The following is a 14,284-nucleotide window of genomic DNA, read 5'->3' as shown; positions in this document are numbered from 1 at the left end:
CCGAAACCTGTCGCGGTATTTGCCGCTGCTACTCCCTCCTCAGATTTCCCAGTCTAATAGCTTGAATTATACTTCTAACAGTGCTGTGAACAGCATTAGAGGGATTGTGCCTTCTTGCTTGGCACTTTGTTCAATATATAATTTTCTACTTGCCTTATGAATAAGCAAAGTACCTCTGGAACCTCAGTATATATTTCCCAAGATATTGCAAGAGATCTGTTAGCTGGACACTTTATCCAGCAGAGCCGTGCTTCATGAGAATAACACTGGCCGCAATGTGAATATACAGATTTGAAGTAGATGAAGGGTGAATATCATGCTCACAGTATTGAAGCATGCGTCCTATAGTCCTTGATTACGCAATGTCTCCGTGACTGCTAGTATATTTACTGAATCGATTGCCTTTTCATTACAAATTAAACTCTATAGAGTTTAGATGTACTCCATAATTTTGTCAATTGCTTGAATAACGAAGCAATTTATAAAAGAGCGTGAAAGGGAACAATGAAAATATGAACCCAGAAAGCAAGGTTTACACTAAGAAGAGGAAGTTGAAAAAAGAAGTACCAGAAAAATAGTCGCGGGCCTGCGCGGCACACGCAGCATTCTCAGTGTGTATCAGCTCGAGGAGAGGCTTGACAACAGTACCAATTTTCGGCAGCATGCACTATAGATAGTCCTAGCGGCGAATATTTTTTGCGTCGTTTTCATGAGAACGAACAGAACTGTCCGCTCAGCGTGGTTGGCAAGCTCCGTCCGGTGCTGACCTTATACGATCTCTTTTTTTTTCATATCGTTATTCTCATGCTATTGTCATTTCACTATTGTCACCATTTCAGTATCATTATCTCATTGTCGTCACGCCGCTTCGGCATACCGCATACGCCATTTTATCAAAATTAGTGTATTGTAAGCACGGTATCGTCATATGTCGTAGTTGTCATGCTGTCTTTGTCATTGCGTCGTCGTTTCCATTCAATCGTGGTCATTCTACGTTCGTCACCCAGTTGTTGACCTATGGCCACTGTCATTACAGTATGTCACTGTCATCACAGTAGGCCACTGTCATCACAGTATCGTCGTCGTATATTCATCGTAACCTCATCGACGTCTTGCAATTGTCGTCGTCCCATTTGTTCATGCCGTCGTTGCCTCGCCATCATCGCATGGTGAGGCAAGGATGGCATGAACAAATGGCATAACTGTCCCCACTTGAGTGTTATCAATTTCGTGTTCGGTGGTTGTCATGCCACCTTGGTCGATTTATCGACCTCCATGCTTTTTGTTCATTGGATACTAGCCATAGCGTTGTGGTCATGCAGTTGTGATGTCATCCTTGCAGAGGGAGTGTGAAAGCGAAGTAGGTGGTTTGCGGAGACAGTGCACATTGGATACAGCAGAAGCAAAAGAAATCTGAAAATTACATATTCTGAATGAACCGTCTTTCGGTTATACCGCGTGTCGCTACACTGCTTCAATTGTAACCACAATGATCTGGACATTCATCAAGAGAGTGCATCTAGCTGAATGCCTTTGGCTAAGGAATAATTTTTTAGAAGGCTGATGCAGGCAGCATTTATTTTGTCTGTGTCAAAAGTCTGTGTGCCAGTATACTGTCACGCAATTCTTTTCAGTAGAACAAGAAAAGAGCATCAGCGAGCCATAGGCGTTAAATCTGAAAAAAAGAAAGAAAAATGACTTCAAAGTTATATACTCGTCGACAAAACACTCCAATAATAACTTTGATGTATTGATGTCTGGTCTCGGCGCCGTGAAACGTATTAAAATAATGAATGACGCTTCATGGTGATATTTCATAAAAAAAGCGTTTCCAAGGAAGAACTTGGAATATATCGGCCTCCATCAGGTGTTTACCATAAGATTGCGCTTGTTATGATATAAGCCTGCTTTATAAACGGGCATAATCTGATCTACCTTGGTTTTCAGTATTGTGCGACTATTGGCGTAATGAGCGATATAAAAAATCGCAGCTCGCTTGTGCGACCATGCAGAATCACACTAATTTTTAGCGAAGCTGTTTCTGTCGAGCACTTCCAATTAGAATTTCACTTGCCCGTACCCAAAAATTATGGATATTAAAATTATGCCTCTATATGACCGAAACGTCTGAAACAATGCAAGCAGATGAAACCTTTTAAACAGGTTAGGTCATCTTTAAAAGAGCAGTACTTTATCCGCAAACATATTCAGGCGAGACAACATTAGCTAGATTCTTCCATCGAATTTTCGGTAGATTTCATCAAATTTTCAGGACAGCATGATCAATTCTGCATTGTTCATGCAACACACACTGCCCGCTAAGTGTAACTTCCTTACGTAGTTACTGCTAAAGCTGTATTTGTTCACTTACTTTTGACTTCTTCTGCGCAATAGTAACCTGCCATTCCCTTAAAAAAACATAAATAACACGCCTTTCTTTTTTTATAGGTGGACACCAGGCAAACCTATTCTGAACTCCATATCACGCATCAAAAGAAAAGAGGACGTAGAATCCATTTGCAGCATTTCTAATCAAGCCAAGAATTTTGAATATTTCTCACACACTGCCCTTCACATGACCTTTATTTCCACTAAACGTTCCACCAAACGTAAAGTTTACTAGGGGCATTGCTAAGCACAACTTATGCAACCCTAATGACAATTTAGGCACTTAAGCAGAATTTTTTTGCAAAGTTATTGTTCACACCTCATACATTTGTCTTCACACACAGAATGACCTCAAAATTTCCCCCATTTTTCGAAAATTTTGTAAGAGCACCTAGTGTACTTCTACAGTACGATAGCTACGTAGGCAAATCAGTACATCTGCGTTATTACTTACAGCGCTAACTACAAACACGGATTACGCTCGTGTTTCGACTCTTATCCTTGCCCGTCTTTCAAGTTCGAGCTCTATGTAATTATGTAATGTAATTCAGCTAGAGAAGCTGTCGAATGTCGGCAAGCTCGTAAGCAGCCCACAATGCTCCAGATCATTAACATTCGCAACTCCTTGCAAAGACCACGAGTAACCCGCCCACTTTGAACTTCGCCTACGCACCACTGTATACATGGCTTGTATTTCGGCCAATAATAAAGAAGCTGCCTCGCTCATTTGACCAACGTCACCGGGCAAACATGGTATTACGAATAGGAATGCGAAAAACCAAATCAGGATATTTATTTTCTGGCATTCTTACTTAGGCCTGAAAAAGGTAGAATTTCTAGACACATCTCCCTACTTGCGCTGCATCTCCATTATTTATAGATTAGGTATAGGGCAGAGTTAAGTCATGGAATCGAAAAGCGCAGCTGGTGACGGCAAGCGTGATGCTTTTCAAAATTGCTTAGGTATTTTTTTTGTTACAAGAATTGTATATATTGAGCACAAACTTTTAATCACGCACGGACTTTTGCCCTAATGGTCTCAACAGTTATGGTGCGTTTCATTTCGGCAGCGTTATCAGTTGGTTTACAGCTGCGTCCTTAACATTTAATCGGTAGTAAAGCTTTTCCATTCGTATTTAATTGGCGCTACAGAGCATATATGAATTTTCGTCCTACACATATACTCTGGAGCCTTTAAATTCGTTGCACAGGCCGTGAATATCCGTGAATATCCCAAACACTTTGACTATTGTTTACACATGCACCTTAGAAGTGTTCCTCATTTTTGCCGAATATAAGCATGTATAAGAAAGGGTTGCTTTAGGATACTAAGACAACGTAGCGTACAATGTTAATATAACGCTTTCGAGCACTTGGTATAAGCTTTTTTTTTTCAAAAGGTTGAATTTATGAACATAAGTTTCATTTCGCACACCAATTTGCAATAGTGTAGCCCTCATGTTTGTTGAATTTGATTTCAGTGATATTTGAAGTTATGCCAAGTTATGCCAAATTATTCGCTTCTTGCAAAACATACTCTTAACGCTTCGGGAGTGTCTTGAGCGTAATTTCTTGTAAAGATCAAACATAAAGAAAGTACCTTGTCACGTTGTGTAGTAGAACGATACTACAAATCTCGTAGGACGCGTGATGCTGTAATATTTATGACGCATTAAACTTCTAACACAAGTTCGCCGTAATATTCCCTTCTTGTTCATTAATCGCGAACTTGGCGGCTTTCGTACTTGCGCCAGAGCGGTGTGCTAAATCTCGCACCGCTTCTAAGACATAAACCTAAAGCACATACCTAAACGTAATTTAGCGGAAAGACCACAATACGTGACAAAGTTTGAACTTTGCCTACATTTTATCCTTAACCTGCCCCTTGTACATATCAGTTACAGACAAGGTGCCTTGTTTAGTTCACTGACGAGACTGGAGAATAGAAATACAAACACATTGTGACGCAAAAAATTAGAAACACAAAACGAGCGTTCATTAAAAATTGGCAGCGCTTATATTTAGGATAGGAACGGTAGAGTTTCAGTTTAGAACGAACATATCAGCTACCCTACTATCACAGAATTTTATGTCAGTTGTACAGTAATCTCTGGAAAGCATTGTGGTTAATTACAGCGCACGACTGTGGAAACTTGGAATAAAGACTGGTCAACAGAGGCTGTAATTTACCCTGAAAAGCTAAAATTCCCAATCACTGACAACATGCTCTGTACTACACTTAAATATATATAACGTCTCTGGTATGTTTAATCGAGAACGGAGAAAAGTGGCTACTTTGATCGTAAAGAGCTTAAATTAAGATGACCACTATTCAGTAATTATGTTGAAAGCACATTATTAACATGGAAAGGTGACAGGTTCGGTACACGTGACTCGTAGAGTGGCCACCATTTCCTGTAAATAATAAATTTCTAGCGTTTTTGGCTCTGGCAGTGATAAACCTTTTTAAGATATACGAAACGCACCTAAACAGGTCCAGACCGCAGGTTTAATAATATTTACACTAAGCTTAATTGACACGTAGGCTTCTAAATTTTGCAGAGTATTGCCGCCTAATATTGTTCATAGTTCCTTAATATATGTGATTTGTGAGTGACAAAGCCTTGAAAAGTGGGCCTCATGGTTTTTAATCGCTTCTAGTCGTGTTAACAGCTTCGCTGTAAAACAACTGTGGCAGCTAACAAGTGCGAGATCTCATCACCTGCTACTGATTTTTCTCTGTCTAAGAAGAACGGAGCCGATACCATATAATGGTCCTCATGGGAAGAATGGTTGGACTATTTTATGCGGACGTAATATCTAAAAGCATTTGAGGATTCTTAACCGCTTGCGACAGAGGAGCATAAGTGTACACATTCTAGTGGATTAGCTAAGAATGTGCAGCTATAAGTTGACGCATATACAGTGGTGCAAAAATAGACAAATAACAAATGTGAAAAAGAAAGAACTAAGGAATAAGCTAAATATCATGAATTGCTCTATTAGGAGTTGTGTTGGCTTTACAGACAGCCATCCGTCAACAAGTAGAGGTTCGCATTCGGGATGAATTATTTGATTTGGCAGAACGAGTTGATGCTGCTTTATTGCTCAGTAGTCCCTGATATTTTGGTAAAATCATTTATTGTCAAGTACAGTTTCAATGAGAATGGGAGTCGAAATATACAAGAATTAAAGAAGATCTTTGCTATAATTCGCTATTTCATTCAGATGCAGAATGCTTTACGCGACATTATATCTAAGAACTTCAAGCTGTGGTGCAGCGTTTTATACGCCAAACAAACGTGCGTTATTGACACTCCTTTGCCGCTGGACATTGAGTGTTATATATGCGTTCCATTTGGGCGAGATATGGTACTTATCTCCTTTGCACCAAACACTGGAAGGTTTTACAGAAAGTTGTCGTCTATTCAGCTAGCCAAACTGGTACGCACTATATTGGACGTCTCCCAGTGGTATATATACAATAAAGATTTTATACTTATTGGTGCTGTTCTAACAGACCTCTGGTCTTCAAGAGTATATCTGTAGAATCGCAATGCCAGTGCTGTACAGCCCTTATTATGGTTTGCGAAGCGATTTCAAATAACGATCAGACAGTGAGGATGCCACTTTTCTGTCCCGTCCATTCTCCATATCATTCTGCGTTCTTTCGATCACAAGAAGCATGAACAAACTTCCAAGCAACAAGTTCGAAGGGTATTCACAATTTCTAGGACACAAACATATATATTATGTTGATTTGTCATGTTGTGGAGCAACGTGCCCAGGCGCAAAAGCACCGTTTTTATTAGATAGTTATTTTGTTTAGAGGTTATTCCGTTTTAGAGGTTTAGAGGTTTATCCGGCCGCTACATATACCTGGACTCTGGAGTTAACGTGCAGGCCTGTAGCATACTACATCTTACATGTGGCGCGTGTCACATACCCCCTTGGAACGTATAGGCACGTAAGAATCCAATATTATTAAGTACTATTGTTGCTTATAATGACAAGTTTTAGATGAAACGTTGTTCTTGTGCGAATTATTAGAAAAGTTGATCCTACTTTTATGGCCTTGCACATTGCTTCCTATTTACAAATGACATCTGGAGACGCTGTTTATGTATACGCTAAGTTGCGCAAGCAGTGATACACACTGCAGAAAAAGTACACAAGAAGACCCGATGGTTTCAAATACACACGTATTGAAATACGCACGTAAATGAAACCTATAATAATTTTTAATACTGTGGACAATATGAACAATTGTACTGACTGCTACGAACTTAGCTCAAATAATGAACAGACAGAAAACACAGCAAAACGCCTTTAGATATGACTAGAGTGAACATATCAAACTTTTACAGGCAGTCTTTCTTGAGAATATGCCATAGTAATGCAGGACAATGTATTGTCATAAGCTTTGTTCTTTTCTAGCAATGCTAACCATGATGACGTATTCTCATTTTTTTCACATTTCGAGGTGCAAAGTTAGCCCAAGAAATATTAGAATTTAAATGTATGTTGTATAATATACAATTTCAAGATCATGGTAATTCAAGTAAAGTCCAAGCACTTGTTTAGAACATGCAGTACTGGGTCCTAGTAGTGAATGGCATTCCTTACCACAGCTGCAATCGCAGCCGTCCCTCTCGGATGAACACCTCAGCACGTAGGGTTCAGGACAGCTGTTTTTCCATGCAGACTCGCAACTTGCGCTCTTTGGAACTGCAAGAAAAATGTTAATATTTACACAGTTAGAGAGTTCTTTTGAGCTTACCAGAAGTATTGTTACATTTACAATTACAATTACTCGAGATATAGAGATGTCGTTGCGCACAAGAAAGAACACATCACCTATCTGTGCCATGATTCCGAAAATCACCATGTCATTATACAGAACGCTCTGTGCTGCACAACAATGATTGCAATGTTGTGGTAGAGTAGGCATAGTAAACTGATTATAGCGTACATGTCAATCTAATGTATCATTTCAAGCCAGATGAAGAAGTTTTGTTTGGGCTAATAGCGCGTTGTTCATTAAAGGTTTGTTTCGGATTTCTACATCTAGGTCGAAGACAATTTATCACTTATCAAAAGCTGCAGCAGTTGAATTACGGCACACAGGTGTTATATCTTTTTCATTAAGTTCGCTTTATTTTTATGAGGCCCATTCAGCCATTACAGATAACAGTCCCTAAGGGTACGGGGCCGCCATGCAGTCAAAAATAAAAGAAACGAATTATGGGGTTTTACGTGCCAAAATGATGATCAGATTATGAGCCATCTGAACCACCTGCAGTTCTCTAACGTGCACTAAACTCTAAGTACACGGGAATTTTCACTTTTCTCCCCATCTGAATGCGGACGCCGTGGCCGGAATCGGATCCCGCAACATCGTGCTTAGGAGCCCAACACAATAACCACTAAGCAACAATGGCGGGTCCGCCATGCCGCAACTGTCGACATTCAAAACACTGGGCGTATTCAATTCATCGGTACTAAATTATTCCAAATCCAACCACTACAACGTGTCTCACAATGCCTGCGTTCCTTTACCGCTAAACTTTTTATTTATTTGTTTTCACACGCTACAAAAAACCGATCAAGTCAGGGAAAGAACGTAAAATGAAATATTCGGTAACGGTTACCGTTTCATTAGTGAGACATTGGTGAGCTTGGAGTAGCTACAAATGAAAAAGGTGCCCATGGATTGATTCAGAATCTATTCGAGTCGTGGTTAAAGCAGGCTGTATTTCATTAAAAAGCGGAATTTTATACGTGGCTTTTACACGGTATGCAGGATCAAATTAAAATAGACTATTATCCTAAATATTAATCAGCATGGCAAATATTATCATTATAAGTACTACATTATCATGATCAATATTGTATTATTAATGTTATCAGTATTATCCAGGCAAACAAAATCAGAACAGCAATCACGATTACTTTACCCAACCACACAGACCTCATAGTATTGCACTTCGCTACTGAATATTTCCGGATCTGACTGAATTGTAGAATTAACTTCCATACGTTATTCCTCCGCTGAACTACGCCGGTTAATTTGAATATGCTGTGGATGTGCGCTAACATAAGCTTCTGGTATAGTTTTTTTGTGCTGAAAGATATGCATGATTTGATGTATATTGCACATATGTTGATGTAATTAATAAAGGGAAAATAAGGCATCCACCCGTTCGTAGCAATTGCTACAAAGAAAATTTTTCTTCAATTCTTAGTCTTTTCTTTTGAGGAACGCGTATGGGGTTTCCTTTGTAGAAGTTGCTACGGACGGAAACCATTTAAAGAAAGGACCACATCCACCGAAAGTCAGCAAAGGGTAAAATCGGTTTGTAAGCGCAACTCGTAAAGACTAATTGTGAGGGATACGGGACATATTTTGAAGTAATACTAAGCCAACTGGTGGTTATTTTAAAATATATCATGTGGGTCGAACAAAATCTGGTTAAGCAGCGCCGTTCATAGTCCAAACTAGCATTTCTCATGATAATTCATATTTCATTGAGGATCATGGTAGCGTACTTCTGAAGATGAACGAAGTAGCCGTCACCAAAAAGCCCCTATGTTTCGCGCATTTTCCTCACCTATTCTCTTATCCAGCGTTTCATACATCCACGTCATAAGACAAAGAACTTGTTGCCGTCAAAGTTATTTGTTTGCGACAAAATAAACTGAGTCGGTTCAGGATCATTCAAACTAGGCCAACAAGACATCGATTTCGGTGGGCCGACTGCCGGCCACAGGATTTTTTTCTTCATATCGGCGCCTCTGTCAGACTGTACCGACGCCTACAATCTGCCGATGGTCGGCGGGGAGCTACGCGCCGGTAAAATGTGACAGAGGCGCCAACACGAAGGAAACACCGCTGTGGCCGGCAGTTGACAGACCGTGTTGGCCTTTAGTAGCACACGTGCTGTGTATTTTCTCTATATTCGTGTCTAACACTGTTCTCATACTTCCTAATATGATAAGGCTAGCCCAGCGTCCCACTCTTTCGAAAAATATGCTGTTGACGTTTACACATGGCCCACGCAGTATGATAAATTGCACTATGCCTCACATTTATATTTCGCAAGCGGCCAAGACTTTCTAAAGCACTGGTTCTGCAAACAAGAGCCAGGGCCAGTTCAGACAAATCGGGTATTACACCGATAAAAAGCTCGACAGCACTCAGGTTTCCCACGTGCCTTTAAAGATGTTCCTCAACTTGTAGCCCATGCTAGACCTGCCAAGCCCTGCTCAAGAAAACGCCTGACATGAACTCTCCTAAGATGCTCATTTCTTTTCATTCGGTGCGTCCATGTGAGATATTACCTTCAGTCAGACGTGATCAAGCAAACCATGAGCTTCGAAGTACAGCAAATTTCTTCTAGTAGAGTTAATCTACATCTGATTCTTCCGGGTCAAAAAACAACCACCACAATATAACAGTGAAGGAAACGAGGAGCGACGTAGAGACAAAGAATACGTACTCTGATTTTACTCCAGCATTACAATGGGGCTGGACTGTCGGTTTAGTCGGTCCCGTCCAGCTGTACATGCTGTTAGGCTCAAAACAACCTTTTCCGTCGTCAGATAAACTCGTCGTGGCGAACTTACGTATAGTTACCAGTACTAGAGTTTGAATCCACCGTTATTACAATAGTGTGATTTGGAGCGTGGCATGCAAAGCACTGCGAAATTGCGTAACCATAGCGCTGCACAATGAAAGAAACGTGTTGTGCTCCACCCAAACTCAGAGAGCAGTGGCTGGAGAGCCATTATTTTCGAGAATGACATTACGTGCTGCCACATAGAAGTCTTTCTTTGCTAAATTTCGGTCTGTTTACGTGCAATTTGTTGGCTGTCAAACTTGTGAAAACATCGTCCCCGGCTCAAACGAGACATGCATGAAGATTGTCATGAGGAGCATGCAATTTTCAACATATACAGATGGGGGTAACAGCGAGAATTGTAGGGTTAAAGAATATCATAAAAATACCCGGATTTCACGCGTTGTTGTAATGGGCTTAAGCAAAGCCTTCATTGGTGTTTGTGAAGAACGGCGTTGTTGATCATTTGTCATTTGAAAGTGGACACCAAACGACCCTGTCGAATATTTCCACTGGGAAGCGCCTCACTATCCACAAGGTTGTTGCGCTCGATGATGCACATCAAAAGCATGATGCTCTAAAGAATGACAATAGAGTAACCACGACATGGAGATGACGGTATGATGACGACGTTGAAATGATGGCAAATGAATGACACGAACGCTATCATCAACATCAGAATAATCTTCGCCATCATCATTATCATCATCATCGTTATCATCACCCTGTCTTTATATACACTGCCAGATGAAGCACTCTCCCAGCAATCTCCAGTTACCTCTCTTGCACTAGCTGGTCTCCACTTGCGCCTGTAAATTTGCTAATTTTATTACCCCAACTAATTTTCTGCCGTCGTCGACTATGCTTCCCTTTTATAGGCACCCATTCTGTAACTCTAATAGAACACCATTTATATGCGCTACACACTACATGGCCTATGTAGCTTCATTTATTTTTGTTACTGTCAACTAGAATATCGGCTATCCCCGTTTGCTCTCTGACACACACCACTCTCTTCATGTCTCTTAAGGTTACGCCTAACATGTATCGTTCGATCACTCTTTCCGCGTTTCTGAAATAGTTCTCGAGCTTCTTAGTTATGATCCAAGTGTCGCCCCTTTACTTTAGCAAAGCTAGAATGTAGTGATTCTACATTTTTCTTTTCAATGACAGTGGTAAGCTCCCAGTCTGCATTTCGCAGGGCCTGTCGTATGCCCTCCAACCCCTTTTTATCCTGCTGTAATTTTCATCTCATGGTCACTGTCAACTGTGAGTAATAGACTTAGATATTTATACTCCTGAACAGACACTAGAGCCTGACTGGCGTTCATCAATTCATGTTTCCTTGCCAGGACTATTGACTATCGCCTTCGTGCTCTGCATATTATTCTTTAACCCTACTGTAACACTTTCGCGATTATGATCCTGAATCATTTGTGGCAGTTCGTCCCCAGTGTTGTTTAGCATGAGAATGCCATCTGCAAAGCTAAAGTTGTTGAGATATTTTCCATTGATACTCACTCCTATGCCTTCCGTATCTAATAGATCGAATATTTCTCTCAGAATGCACTGAATAGCATTGAAGAGGTTGTGTCTTCTTGCCTGACCCCTTTCTTGATGGGCAATTCTCTACTCTTTTTGTGGAGAATCAAATCATCTGTGGAATAATTGCAGATATTTTCTGAAATATTCACGTATAGTTACTGCAACCTTTGACGACGATATCGCTATGAGAAAATTACCATAAGCAAACGATCACACCGGCATGATGACGATTGCACGACGACCATGGTATGACAATGCTGGACTCACGACAGTGGTGTGACGATGATAGCGTGACGACCATGAGATGACTCTGGATGGCGACGTGACGACCCTGGATGACCACGAATGGTATCACGACGATTGATACAATAGCACCAACATAGCCTTGACAGGATGACCGCGTTCAAACCACCCCACCAACATGATGATAATTGCATGATGACCATGGTAAGACAAAACTGGATTCACTACAATAATGTGACTACGGCAGTGTGACGACAATGAGATGATGACACTGGACTGGGACTATGGTACGACGAAGATAGTTTGAAGGCTACGCAATGACGACGAAGGAGTCACGACGATGATAAAATGACGACATCGCACCGGCCACAGGATGACGTCGCTGGCGGGCGACGACTGCATGATGACATCGATATGACCCCGTGAGAGGCACAATGAAGTCGAACGACGACTATGGGACGACCATGGGTGACGACACAAGATTGGGGACGATGGTGGCGTTGGTGTGACGATGGTTGTATGACGATGTTGGTGTGACAACCACAGGATTTCGAAGCTAAAGTGTCAAGAATGGTGCGAATGCGATTGTATGACTACAGCGCTGCGCTGACCATTGTATGACGACAATGGTGAGACAAGGATGGCGTGACAATAATGTGATTCCGATGCTTGAGTGATGCCGATCGCATCATGGGACAAAGGAAACGACTGGGCTGGAAAGGCGCTAATGTGTACAATATGTTCGGAATCGGCCAATCGTCAACAACTTCGGCCAAGAGCCAAGAGGGACGACTAATGACGAGACTAATACCACCCATGTATTCGGCGAGAGCTAATCGGCATGGCAGCAGTCAGCAGCATGAGTACCAGCAGGAAAGTTGAAAGAAGTAAAAAAAAATGTTTGCTTTATTATTGATGGTGTCACTGCCAGCAAAGATGTCGAAGGGATAGCGCCAAGAAGTAAGCGCCACGGGACAGGTTACATAACCAAAAAGGGCCCGACGTGGCAGCACAACAAATGTACCGAGAACATGCTATTATAGTGCCGTAGGTGGCCCTGCGTCATTTCGCTCATGACATCAGTTGTACAAGTTCTGGCTCTTGTGATGAGTAATTCCCAGAAGAAGCGTTCAAAACAACTCATGAAGGCTGAAAAGCAAGAAGCCTTTCAAGAAACAACAGACGGCTTTTTGAGGAGGGTTGAACAATGACTATACAGACACCAGCTGTATATTAAGCACAGCGGATGATAGCTGTGCATGTTAACTTCATCACAAACGCCATGATGTCGACACGTTGGACTTTGACGTTATTCTACCGAATTCTTCCGAATTGCTGTTTTCAAAGTTCTATACTAATCACGCTGGCTAAAAGGCCGCCACGCCATGAAAAACACAAGTGAAACGAATATAAACGTAATCTAGGAAGTCATATAAAAATATTTGTTCAATAAGTAAAAATTTTAACCTAGAAGCAAAACATAAGCCTTTGGCCAATTACTCTCCTTAAAATTCGGGATTCTGAGTCTATCCATGGACGTACTTCGAGCACTACCACATAACTACTTTTAGGCAAAGAAAGGAAGTTACGTACACTGCAAAGAGATCAAGCCAACCATTGTTGATGTGGACCACATTTGTCTTTTCTAGTGTATCTAAAGTTTGCACTCATGATATCAGTGTTAGGTGGCATTTATTCTTTAATATTCCTTAATGTAGTTATTAGACTGCTATATTGCTGAACTGCCCCTCCCACCCGATTGTCGTAAAACCGCTGGCTTCCTTGCGCAGTTCTGGTGGCAGATGAGCTCTGTTATTTCAGAAAGAAATATATGCAAGAAAAATAGGATGTTGAGCATGACAGTGGGATAATCCAGCTGTCGCAGTAAATAAATTAGGAACAAAGTAGTTAAAGCTTGTTTTTATTTTTTTTTCTATATTCCGAAGCCAAGCCCATGGAGGTGCCACCCAATCTTGAGAGAAGCCAACCTCCATAACAAACTATACCTACACGAAATTAAGGATTTTGAGCGCTTGCTACTCATATTTTTGGTGCTGTCGTACGCTCGTTCTACAGAAGTAAAACATGTTTTTTTAGAGCATATAGAGAGAACTTGGGAGTGTAAATGATGCACTTTCTCAAATCGAAAACATAAGGGGACATATGCCAACAAAGAAAAATTCCGTCACGACATAAACATGCATTTCTTACTCTGAAAAAAAAAACGCGTCTGCGTCGCTTCTTGTATGCCTTTCTTCCATTTTTTTCGAGCTATAAATTTTAGAGTTTGCGCAAACTTGACTCTTCGTTGTATTATTAGTAACGAAGCGCCGTATGTCCTGTATAACTGTTTGCTCTTTATATTGTGTACAATTTTTGAAGCTTCCCTTACCCAATGCCCATTCTTCGGGCCTGTAAGGTATTTTGAATAAATAAATAAATATAAAAGGAGAAGCACCTCGCTTGCCCATATTGTACGTACTTATAAT

The 14,284-nt window shown here is 40.9% G+C and overlaps 1 long non-coding RNA gene across 1 annotated transcript; it reads right to left on the bottom strand.

Moving 5' to 3' along the window:
- Nucleotides 1-1,558: 1,558 nt before the first annotated feature.
- LOC142587098 (uncharacterized) lies at nucleotides 1,559-7,112 on the bottom strand. Its single transcript, XR_012829357.1, has 2 exons — nucleotides 7,015-7,112; nucleotides 1,559-1,675 (listed from the first exon to the last, which is right to left on the bottom strand). It is a non-coding gene; the product is annotated as an uncharacterized LOC142587098 (long non-coding RNA).
- Between the last annotated feature and the right edge of the window lie 7,172 nt (nucleotides 7,113-14,284).

The sequence above is a fragment of the Dermacentor variabilis genome, chromosome 7 (genome assembly GCF_050947875.1).
Source record: "Dermacentor variabilis isolate Ectoservices chromosome 7, ASM5094787v1, whole genome shotgun sequence".
Lineage (NCBI taxonomy): Eukaryota > Metazoa > Arthropoda > Arachnida > Ixodida > Ixodidae > Dermacentor > Dermacentor variabilis.
This window is presented reverse-complemented; position numbering and strand designations above follow the sequence as displayed.